Here is a 12457-nt window from a genome sequence, read left to right on the forward strand (position 1 = left end):
AGGATGAGTCTAGTGAGATGAAGCATATCATTTATACAAAATACAGAAGCTACATATTCTTTATGTGAGCAGAAATATGTTCAAATTTTACCCAATAAATGCATTTTGTTTTACTACTAGAAATAGTAATTTTCACTTGGTGATTACTTTATTTTATAATTATCTCTATTTAAATTTGTATTAGCCCACTCCTGGGTATCTACCTAGAGGAAAATAAGTCATATGAAAAAGACATTTGTACACACATTTATAGCAGCACAATTTGCAGTTGCAAAAATGTGGAACCAGGTTAAATGTCTATCAGCCAATGAGTGGACAAAGAAAATGTGTTATAGATACACCATGGAATACTGCTCAGCCCTAAAAAGGAATGAAATAATGGCATTTGCAGCAATCTGGATGGAGTTAGAGATGATTATTCTAAGTGAAGTAACTCAGGAATAAAAAAACAAATATTGTATGTTCTCACTTATAAGTGGGAGCTAAGCTATGAGGGTGTAAAGACATAAGAATGATATAAGGGACTCTGGGGACTCAGAGGGAAGGTTGCAGGGATGAGGGATGAAAGACTACACATTGGGTACAGTGTACACGACTCGAGTAGTGCATACACCAAAATCTCAGAAAATCACCACCAAATAACTTTTCCATGTAACCAGAAACCACTTGTTTCCCAAAAACTATTGAAACAAAGTGATATGTATGAAAACAATGAATATGATAGTCTTGAGGTACAACATTCACTGGGTTTCATATGGGAGAAAAACAGCTAAAATCAAACACATGGATAGACAGTCAGAACAATGTCCATCGTATACATAGTAAAATTAATACAACTGCAAACATGCATGAGTGGAGTCCATTTGGAATAGCCTGCAGTGAAGATGGATGCCTTAGGGCCCACATAACTCATGTTAGGGAGAAAATGTATAACTTTATTCAATATGAAAATGTCTTCAGAAATAACTCAGTCCATGCTGTGCAGATGCAGTCCTGTACTGTAGAGACAAAGAATAAGAATCATCAAAGTGGAAAAACCTCTGCCCCTGCTCCAAATTCTGGTTCACACAGCAGTAGTACTACTGGAGAGAAAAGCCATACATGTCCCAAATGTGGGAAAGCCTTTACTTACCAGTCATTTCTTGTGAGACATATGAAAATTCACACTAGAAAGAAATCTTATGAATATGACAAAAGTGGCAAAGGCTTTAGATATTCCCTACACCTTAATAAACATTTAAGAAAAAACATTCTGGACAAGCCCTATGAATGTAAGGAATGTGGGAAAACCTTCAGCAAGCCTCAAAACATGCACATATAAGGAGTCATGCTGGAAAGAAACCCTATAAATGTGACAAATGTGGAAAAGACTTTGCAAAGTCATCAGAATGAAAAGCCACCTTAAGAGATACAATAGTGAGAAGTCCTGTGAGTGAAAGGTGAAAAATCATCATTAATTTTTCACCATACTGAACATGTGAGGAGGACATACTGGAAGGGAGCTCAATGAGTTAACATGCATGAGAACATCTTTCCTGAACTCTCATATCTTACAGAAGTGTGAAAAGAAACCCTGTGAAGGTAAACTCTATGGAAAGCCTTTCACTCATCTTCATTCATCTTGAGTAGCTATTTGTTCTCACACTGGAGAGAAGCTATGAAAGTAAGGAACATGAAAAAAGCCTCAGTGTTGCCTCAGACTCGTAGTTTATACAAGAACTCACACAGCAGAGACTGCTTATGGAAGTAAAAAATGTAGAAAAGACCTCTTTAGACACTTATCCCTCCTGTTACACATGAATCCGCACTCTGGAGGGAGACTACAATGGGAATAAATTTAAGAAAGCTTTCAGTTCCAGCTCTTCACTTATTGGGCATGAATGAGCACATAGCAGGACTGAAGCACTGTAAATGTTAACAGTTGTTGCAATTATCATTGTCTTATCTCTCAATTAGAACCCAAATTCATAATTTTATAGTTTTTCTTTTCTTAAAAAAATGGTATAAAATGACAGATAGCTGTCTTAGCCCCCTTTCTGCTCTGCCACCTTAATGTTGCTATGTAGTAGCTTTGTTACAATTCACTTACATACCCATGGTTTATTTTCAATGTGAAGCCCTCTTTGAGTTCCATTCAATTTAGATTTAGAATTCGTATGCTCCAGGATACCCTTTTTTTTTGTCAGTTTGTTTTAATTAGTCACAATTTGCCTGCATTATGGTCACATTATGTGGCTTTAATGGTACCGATTTGGGGTGCCTATTATAACTTTCATTATGGTCTAATGTGGCCAATTCTGTCCATTTCCCTGCTATATCCATTATTCTCATCCTCTTCACTAAGGGAGCATCGATTTATCTTTTACAAGGAGCACAGTTTGTATGTCTTTATTTATTTATCCTTATTTTATTATTTAATTTATAACTTGTTTTTGAAAAATGGTCTCACTCTGTCTTCCAGGCTGGAGTGCAGTGGCATGAGCATAGCTCACTGCAGCCTCCTGGGTTCCTGTGACCTCCCAGCTCAGACTCCTGAGTAGGTAGCACTGCAGGCATAACAGGTGTGCACCACCACACCCAGATTTTGTTTTGTTTTGTTTTTGTGGAGACTGGGTTTCATTATGCTGCCTGGACTGGTTTCAAGTTCCTGTGCTCAAGTGATTCTCCCACCTTGGCCACCCAAATTGCCAGAATTACAGGCATGAGCCACCATGCCTGGCCCTGATTAATGTCTTTAAATGAGTTTCCCAGTTTTTCTCATAACTGCACTGAGCAGAGCTTATAATCTTGGCCAATGTGAAATGCAGAATTCACTGGTTTGGATTTCTGAAAATCTGTTTGGAAAGGGAAGAGTTATTGTTCCTCTTTTCCCTTAATCCTGTTCCCTTTGCTCTCTCTGCTTGCTGCTCTCTGGAAATAGGATGAAATGCCCTGAGTCCAGTTTAGCACCTTGAAGACCATTGGAATGATGGTCCCAACAACACAATCTTCAATATACAAGATTTCTCACTCCCCAATGGCATATTGGGTATCCATGGCTGCCCTGGACTATTTCTGGACTTGTTTTATAAAACTAAACCCTAGTAGAACTAAGAAACAATTTTAGGAGAGATACTTATAATACATTAAATGATAAACCTAAAAATGAATAAAACATATTATAAAAATAAGGAGAATAGACAAAATGGGCTTGCAGCTGCTGACTGGCCACACATCCTTGGTGCTCACCTCCATGGATGCCTCACCAACTGTGACACTTGGAGAGCTGGCAGCCATCACTCAAGAAATCAGAACACAGTGGCCTCTACTGCAGCATCAGGGAACAAAAACTAAGCCTGTCAGCTCTCAAGAAACATACTTATGTGTATGTATATATATATATGACATAAATTTATTCAGTTACTTTGAGATATCTCATTGCTAAACAGATAAAATGAATTAAAACTAGTGCAAATTTCTGGCAACAGTACTTCATCTCCCCATTATTTATCCAGGGCATTGAAAATTGGCACACATCACAGATCCTTAAGTCATTCTCTGAATCAGAAGGAGAAAAGAGGAGAACAGAGAGAGCTTACCATATGTGCCAGTCACTGGGCTAAGTGCTGTGCCTAAAGGATCCCACTTGATGCTTGAAATAACCCTGCAAGATCAAACTAAAAACTCATACACACTCACACACACATACACATGCTCAAGCACACACTAGAAACTACAGAACAAAGAAAACATTGACAACTAATAGAAGTATAGTGCTGGCTAAGCACAGTGGCTCATGCCTGTAATCTCAGCACTTTAGGCCAGGAGTTCAAGACAAGCCTGGGCAACATAGCAAGACACCATCTCTACAAAACATTTTCTTAGATAAAAATCATTTTTAAAAAGTGGTATAATGCCTAAGGGCTCAGGGAAGCAGTACCTCTATGGCTGTATGGTAAGCAGCAGGCAAGGCTACCTGTCAGACCAAAGTGGTAGTGATTCCAGGGTTCCTTTGCACACTTATCCAGGAGCCTGGCTAGCTCAGCACTGCCTGGGTTTACTTTATACCTTCTACAGCTCTAAAGCTCTGGCAGGTGGGACCTAACCATAAGAGAAATTGCTATTACGCAGGACTCTCTTAACTGCGAGTGACTGAAACCTACTCGATCCAGGAGAACATTGAATTACTTGACTCTAATTACTATGAAAATATCCTTAAGTAGATGGGCTTCTGGCTCAGTGAGATCAGGGGTCAACTAATATCAACCAAGACTCATTCTGTCCCTTCATTTCCTGTGTCAACTCTGCTTTTCATGCAAGCTATTTTGAGAGAACAGCAAAAATGGCCCCATAAATTTCATATCATTTACTTCCTTGCAAATAGCTATGCCAATAAAAAGAAAGCATCTCATTCCCAGCAGTTTCATCAAAAGTACAGGGATGACTTCCATCAGCCCAGCTTGGATCACATGCCCATCCCTGAATTAATTACCCTGCTGATTGCCCAGGGTGGCCAGCCTCTCCCCAATCACATGGACTAGTATTGAAAGAGTGGTCCTCACATGAAAAAAAAAAAAAGGAAGAATAGTGGCAGAGAAATGTGGGAGGGAGGGCCTCATTTCTGTATAAAAAGTGTGAGCATATTTGTGTTCTTTTGTACACTCATTGATATAGTCACTGGGAAAAAATTTGAGAAAAACCCACACATGACTTTCTACATGCCTCTGTGCTTTGTATTCAACACTGAGCTGGGAGAAATGTAATTATTAAAACAAAACTTTGAAAAGAAGTAACAATTTGGGACAATGGGGACCCTTAGCTGATGTGACAGTGAGCAGTTCTTCTTTTGTGTGCATGAAGATGCAATTCCCAGGAGCCCGCCTGGGGTCTTCTAGGACAAGCATGTGGGCACCTACTGGCTGCAGTTCCACCTTTCCTTCCCTGGACTCTCAGGGAGAAACAAGTTCTGGATTCAGCTGAACTGAGTTCAAGTTCAGGCTCTGTGACTCACTGGGTAAGTCTCTTGCTCTCCTTGAGTCCCATATCCTCATTGGTAAAATGGAGAGGTAGAGTTATTGTTAGGTTTGGAAGGCAAGGCGAGGGTTAAAGAAAGACAGAAAGAGACAGTTGGTGGCTTCAACAGCAACATCTTTATTGCCAGCAAAACCCTAGGGAGAAGGAAACCAGCTTAGTGCCAGCACCAACTGCCGCTCACAGGCTGGGGTAATCATGGGACTGGGAGGGAGGGATCTGGGTGTTAGAGCTTGCTGCCCAGCAGGATATGGCAAGGATGTCCCTGCAGTCAGGCTGTTGGGCCTTTGCCTGAGAGGATGCGATAAGGATGTTTCTGCAGTCACATGGTTAGGAAGGATGTTTCTCAGGGCCCAAGTTCCCATGGAACGTTTCACTGTGATCAGAGTCTGCAAAATGGCTGGAGGTTTACAAAATGGTACAGGTTAGACTAACAGTAACATCTCCCAGGTAAACAGTTCTACAAAGTAAACTTCCCTTGAGCATCTACACTGTACCAGACAGGGTGCTAGGACCCAGGCCACAGGAGGAACAGGACAGATGAGGCCCCTGCCATCCTGGTGCTCACATCTGATGAAGGAAGCTAACAGGTCATAAGACCAGGTCAGATGGTGGTGGTAATCAAAGACATTACCAGAGTGAGATGAGCTAGAAAGAAACCAAAGGAGCTCTTACAAACACAGTGACAGGTGGAGACCCCTCCAAAAGGTGACTTTTGAGCAGAAACCTGAGAAATGTGGAGGGGGCTATGGAGAACGACCAGCCCCTGAAGAAACCCTAGGATTGGGAAGGTAAACCCAGCACCAGAAGGGCAATGGAATGGCCTTACCTGTGCGTCCTTCATGCTTCCTTCCTCAGTGATGCACAAACAGAAACATGGGGCAATTTCCTGCAGGGTCCATGGATGAATCAAGAAGCAGCTGCACTGCAGAGCTGGAGTGGGGATAAGATCTGACCCAACAGTAAAGCTAGAAGCAGGTGCTGCTTACCACTGACCACAATGCAGGTCATGAAGCATAACCAGACCCTGAAGGCACATCCAGGGCCAGACCAGCTGGCCGGGCAGCCAACATCTTAGTAGAGATCCCAGGAGATCAGTTGAGCTGGTTAGAGGGAGAAGAAAAAACAGGAAAGCTTCAGAAAATTCCAGAGGACCCATTACACTTAACATCAACTTCCCCCAAGTGGGATCTGTTTGTCATTGCTGGTTCTAAAGAGTTGGTCCCACCACCCCCACCTGCCCATTGCCTAACCAGGGAAAAACTCAGGGTGGGGTCCACAGAAACAATCCCTGTGGAAGGGGAAAGGGTGTTTCTCATCCAAAACCAAGGGAAAACACCACTCATAAGGAGCAGAGGGGCCTGAAGGGAGAGACAGGATTCTGCTGCTCATTTGGATATCTGCTTCCCAGCAGGAAAGGGGACCATGCAGGATACAGGGGCTAAGTGGACCCTGTGCTGTGGGGCTAGGGGGGCTGGTGCTGACTCACTGTTGGAGGTGAGCCACTATAGGAGGCTTAGAACCCCTCCCTGCAGCCTCTCCAGTCTAATAAGGGGATGGTAGTGTGGTCAGTGGGGGCATCCAGATGCAGTCAAAGGGCACAGTGAGTGATGTCTCCTCTGGCCTCCTCTTTCAGCTGCAGATTCTCCAAGTTACTGGAACAGCTTCTCCATGGCCCCACCAGCCTGGAGGGTGGTGACAGCTCCCAGATGACGCTAACCCCAGGGCCCTGCACCATCCCCCCTGGTTCCCCTTGGCCCTGCCCACACCTTTGTAAACAGCTTTTTCTTAATGACCCTTCAGCCACTTCGAGGTCCCTGCCAGTACCTGACTGCCACATTCCCCAAAGGGAATAGGCTCCTCAGCACAGAAGCTGAAGTTTCTACAGGCACAGAGAAAACACTGTCCCAACTGTTGGAATGGAGTCGGGAGTGGAAAAAAGAACGTTTTTTCTCAATGCTTAGACTCACCAATTGTTTCATTTTATCACATGAAGGCTGTGTGGCATTTTGAAGTAGAATTAATAATCTACATAATTACAAATTATATTCTTAAAAGAAGGTGCTCAGTGCCATGCCTGACACATGGGGGAACTCCACGATGAGACGTGTGAGAAGCCAGGGTGCCATGGTTACAGACAAGGACTGCAGGTACAGACTGCTTGCTTCAAACCTGGACCAGCGGTGTGAATTTTGGAAACTCTCTGTATTGCTCTTTGCCACTGTTTTTTAATCTAACAACTAGAAGTAAAAACAAGGTTATTGTAAAAATTAAATGAATTAAAGTAAGCAGAGTGCCTACAACACCCCCAGGCACACGGTCAGCACTAAGCATGTTTTTCATTATACTCTTAATGAGGTAAGAGTGAGAACACAGGTGCCAGCCATGAGCCTGGGGTTTCTCTGGCAGAGGCATCAGAGACTCTACTTTTAACATCCTCCATTCATTCATTTGACCCTGGTAAGGGAGGAGTCTCATGGGATAGGAACAAGCATCCACCTTGGAGCCAGACTTCCCATGGTCAAAGTTGAACTCCACCACTGTTCAGCTGGGTGACTTTGGGCAAGTGACTTCCCCTCTCTGATCCTCAAATTCCCTTTTGATAAAAACAGCACAATGGCAGGCCTATGGAGATTGAAGGAGCTGACAGAAAAATGTGTGCCTTAGTATAAATTTCCTGGAAGTAGATCCTGAGGCAAATATTCAAATACAAAAATTCTATTTGGAGATAACTCTAGGATAGTAATTCGACTGCCAGTTCTTCCTTAGGGTGCGAATCCCAGGAAACACCAGTAGAGGAGTGGGGAACTGAGACAGGAAAGGAATGCAGCAGTTAAAGGGACCTTCATCAAGAAAGTTTCCCCTGTGGCAGCCACGACTCAGCCCTGCCAGGTACATCTGCAGAGACAGCACAGAACATGTGCCTCAGAGTCATCCCACCCAAAGCAAGGGAGCTGGGGTATTTATCCACCAATACCCACCAGTCACTCCTCAGGGATCCTTCCAAGGCCATGATTCCTCCAGAATGTCCTGCCTGATCTGCAAGGGTCAGACCCGGGGTTGAGGACAGGACCCCTGACAGTGCCTCCAGCAATGAGCAGGAACAGCCTGGTGTGGAGAGTTTCAGTCAGTGATTCCAACTCATACACTTACCCACACACCACACTCCAACCCCAATAATGTGTATATGTACACACACATACATGCATACATGACTGTTACCCACTTTGATCCTGGTGACTCCGTGGGATATACAGTAAGGCAGAAATCAGAGGGAAGAGCAGAATTAAGGGGAGTGAAAATCTTAAGAACAAAATGCAAATTTAGGCAGAAAATCAAGGGGGAAGAGGAGTGGTCTGGACACCAAATGCCGGTTGGGTGGCACCTGCTCTACACACACTGTCACTAATTATCCAAGAAGCCTCATGGGGTAGAAGAAATTCCTCTCAATTTACAGATGACAGAAATGTAGTTCAGAAAACTGACTTTACTAATGTCTCAGCAAGCTAGTGGGTGATAGATATGGACTCCCAGATCTTTCTGTCCACAGAGCCTATAAATTCTCCCTTGTTAGGCAGGCTGCATACCAGGCCCTGATTCTGGGCTCTGCTCCTTTTCCTGCTAGGCAATCATGGCAGAATTGACAGAAATGTTATCCCCCTTCACCACCTGGAGCAGAGCCAATGAGAGGAGCTGGGGAACAGGCCATGAGGCCCTGCACCCACCATTCAATGTCTTCAGGATTGCGGTCCCTCAGAACTCTTGCACCACGTGATGGCATCACTCCTGGGTGTCTTCTGAGGTTGCATAGGATTCAGTAGAGGCCAGTGGCTGTGCTGTCATATCCTAAGAGACAGCCACGCAGGCTTGGGTCTCTTGGCTGCTTCAGCACCAGAGGTTGGACAGCGCCCATGCACTGAGGCCCTCGGGAGAATGGGAGGAGGGAAAGGAAGGGCAGAATGGAGTGATGTAGTGTCCATCCACCATGTCCCTGGATGGAGAGACCCACACCGGGACCACCGCTGGTACTTATGAAGATGCCAGCCTCCATTTATATGTCCTCATCTGACAACTCCTTCCCATTTTCATCCTGGAGACAAGACCTCTGAACACATTAGCTCTGAGGGCACCTGAGTGTAACCTGAGACAGTCCCTGAAGACTTTTCATCCAAGCGGGATCCCTCCCTTGCCATCTCCAGACCTGCCCCACAAGCTCCCTCCCGGGTCTCCTGGCTCTTGTTCACTCCTTCCAGGCAGCCTTCTACAGTCATCTCTAAAACATATCTGACTGTCCCTCCTTTATCCAGCACCTTCCATGGCTCCCCAGAGCCCTCCAGATCAAGTTCAAGTTCTTTGATCAGACATTTGATTTCAAGCTGCATTCTACCTCCCAAATTAAGATACCGGAGAAGCCACCTTGCCCAGCACAAGTGCATCACTGAAGTCCCAAGTCTTGAACGTGGCCTTGGCCTTGAGGAAGTCATGAACACCCTGGCTAGTGAGAGTGCAGTGCTGCTCCAGGATGATGGTGTCTAAAGTTGTGCACCAGGTCACAGGCCCTGCAGAAGCATCACCCCTCAGGAATGGGTAGTACAGGTAGTCCATGCACAGGCAGATCTGCTGGTGCCATTACACTATGAGGGCACTGAGCTCAAATAGGGTGGCAATATATTCACTGGGATTCCTGCAAGGTGAGGCTGGGGAGAGGAAGCAGCTCCATAACACATATGAAACCCTGGAAACCCTTCTCAGCCAAAATCTCAGGACCACATTACACCCAGAAATGGGTGCCCTCTGAGCACACTTGTCTCTCTGTCTCCCACTCTGAGCTCCCTCATGGCCCCACATGCCACAGCCTGGCCCAGAGCTTGAAGCCCAGTAAGTGTTCAGTCCATGGTGTTGACTGCTCCCTGGGACAGGAGAGCGCTTGGTGGCTCTGGGACTTCTCCTGTGGAACCCCTGCATCTGCCTTGGGACCTCCCAATTCCCATGGGTAGCCCCCATGGCTCTGGATTGCCCCACCTGCCCTGGGATCCTCCAGCCCCATAGGCCTTACTTGATGCCTTAGCCCTCCCAGAACGTGACATGTTTCTCAGAATGTGGCTGATGTCCAGGGCCATCTGTGGATGTTTGCTGGGGACTTCTTGCTGATTTCCTTTATGGTCTGTAGGGCAGGGCCAAGAGGAGAACCCAGCCCAACCTCAGAAAGAACAAAAGGCTCACTGCCCCAATGGCAACCACCAAACTCTCAGCAGTGCTTCTGAAAGGAAAGGAGGTTTCATTCTGCAGAAAGCTCCTTGTTTGGCTTCTTTCTGATGCCAGGGAGGGGTACCAATCCCTGCCTACCTGTGGTGCCTACGTTACCATCTCTGCCTAGGATGTGCAATGGGCCCCTGCTCCCACTGCAGGGTTGACGTTCCCTCCAGCTGGAGACCTGGGCTCCTGACACCGTCTGGCCTCTTTGTCCTGCTCTGGATGAGGGTGGAAAGGCTGTAACTGGTATTTCTCTAGGTCCTTGGTTTCCACCTTCTAAACATCCAGCAGGAGTGACCATGCCCAGCACGACACCTGAAGTGGGACTCCCTTGTGGAGCAGCCAAGAAATCTACAGATGGAAGAATGCTCTGGTGAGATAGGCCACAGGGGTCCCTGGGGAGGATCGGGGGCCGGAGGATTCTAGAGGTTTCCAGCCTTGGGCTCTGTGGGAACTATGATCTGGAGCTATTTTTTCATTAGGTCACCAAGAGACAACCCCTAACCCCTGAGCAAGGCATGGTCCAAGCTCTGGCATGAGATTCTCTTCCAGCAATGCAATGCTTGCAGAGACAGGTACAAAAGCTGGTGACCAGACCTGCTGTCCCCCAGGTAAGGACAGTGTGCTACCCACCCTCTGAGAGGTGGTGCCAGGCCACAGCACTGGGTGCCTGTACCCCTGGCTCTGCAGACACCGGTCATGGAGGTCCCATGGAGGTCCTCCCCTCTCCACATTACCTTCTTGCTGCTCCTAGATTTCTTCTAGTCATTAAGCATGTTGAGCCATTTTTCTGTGCATCCGATCTGACATTTTTGCTCTCAGATGAAACATGACAAAGTAAGCTGAGCCACCAGGATTCCTGGAGGGAACCTTGGATGCTTGGTCTTGGGCTCCAGGGCACTGATGGGAAGGAGCCAGGGAAGGACAAACACTGGGGCTGAGCCCCTATGACCCAATGGCAACTTGTGGCCTGTCCTTATGGCCCCAAGACACCCTGTCCTCAGGCCACAGACACCACGGGCTTTGGTCAGGTCCCAGCCTCCCAGTAGTGTCCAGGCACTAGTGGGTGCTGACCCCTGAGCCACAACCACAGTTCTGGGTTTCGGGTTTGGTAAAACCACCCCAGGGACAGAGTTCTGGGGCCGGGTTTGGGAGGAACCAAGGCGCCTCCCAGGGATGGTGTGTCACTCCTACTTGCCATGAAATGTGCACACAGGCTGTCCTCCTGCCCATCCCATCCTGCTGGACAGGATGGAGGAAGTGAGGGAACAGGCAACGTGGACAGCTGGGTTGCAGGGAGAGGCAGGTGCACGCTGGGAGGTCAGGCCCTGTGAGGGCTGTGGGGGCATCAGGTGGAGTGGGCTCCAGGTGCACCCTCAGTGCAATGGGCAGGTCTCAGGCCAGGCTTCCTGGACCCCGGCTGGGTGATGTGGTCACTCCCTGGGGGACTACTGTCAGACCCTGGCCACCCACCCTGGGCAGCACTGTCCCATCCCTGGACTGGATTTTCTGAGTCCTCAGACAGGACAGCACTGCCCAGGCCTGACAGACTGGGAAGACCTCTTAAGTCCTCCATCCCTAGACCAGCCTCCCAACAGCAGGGACAGTCTGCTATCTTTACCTTCAGGGCACTGACTGATCCATCTCAGTCTAAGGCAACCATGGCAGAGCTGAGGACGTGTGCCAGGCTGGAAGCCAGTCCCCTCCCTAAATAGGCCTTAGGGAAGCCTTATCCCTGTCCCAGTGCACTGCAAGTTTCAGCCCAGGAGACATATAGGGAAGGGAGGATGGGGCCTCCCCACTGGCTGACCCTGGAAAAGCGGGACCTGGGAGAAAAGGGAGTGCAGGGCTGGCAGGGGATGCTCCAGGCCCATGGAGAGCTCAGGCTGCACCATGGGGCTGCCCCTCCTGGGCTGGAGGCTGTGCCCTCTGCAGGATCTGAGGAAGTGCAGTCCTGAGATGGACAGTGCTACCCAGGTTGGGTGGCCAGTGCCTGACAATAGTCTCCCAGCAAATGACCACATCACCCAGCCAGGGTCCAGGGACCCTGGGCCAAGACCTGCCCAGTGCACTGAGGGTGTATCTGGAGCCCAGTCCACCTGATGCCCCCACAGCCCTCACAGAGTCTGACCTCCCAGCATGCACATGCCTCTCCCTGAAACCCAGCTGCCCACCCTGCCTGTTCCCTGGCCTC

The 12457-nt window shown here is 47.4% G+C and overlaps 1 long non-coding RNA gene across 2 annotated transcripts; it reads right to left on the bottom strand.

Moving 5' to 3' along the window:
- Positions 1 to 3835: 3835 nt before the first annotated feature.
- LOC130540465 (uncharacterized) lies at positions 3836 to 11487 on the bottom strand. Of its 2 annotated transcripts, XR_008955006.2 has the most exons (4): positions 8736 to 11487; positions 7992 to 8118; positions 5840 to 7250; positions 3836 to 5658 (listed from the first exon to the last, which is right to left on the bottom strand). It is a non-coding gene; the product is annotated as an uncharacterized LOC130540465 (long non-coding RNA). The 2 variants fall into 2 exon arrangements; XR_010110131.1 differs by having other exon boundaries at positions 3836 to 5410; positions 7992 to 11487.
- Between the last annotated feature and the right edge of the window lie 970 nt (positions 11488 to 12457).

This window comes from Pan paniscus, chromosome 17, assembly GCF_029289425.2.
Source record: "Pan paniscus chromosome 17, NHGRI_mPanPan1-v2.0_pri, whole genome shotgun sequence".
Lineage (NCBI taxonomy): Eukaryota > Metazoa > Chordata > Mammalia > Primates > Hominidae > Pan > Pan paniscus.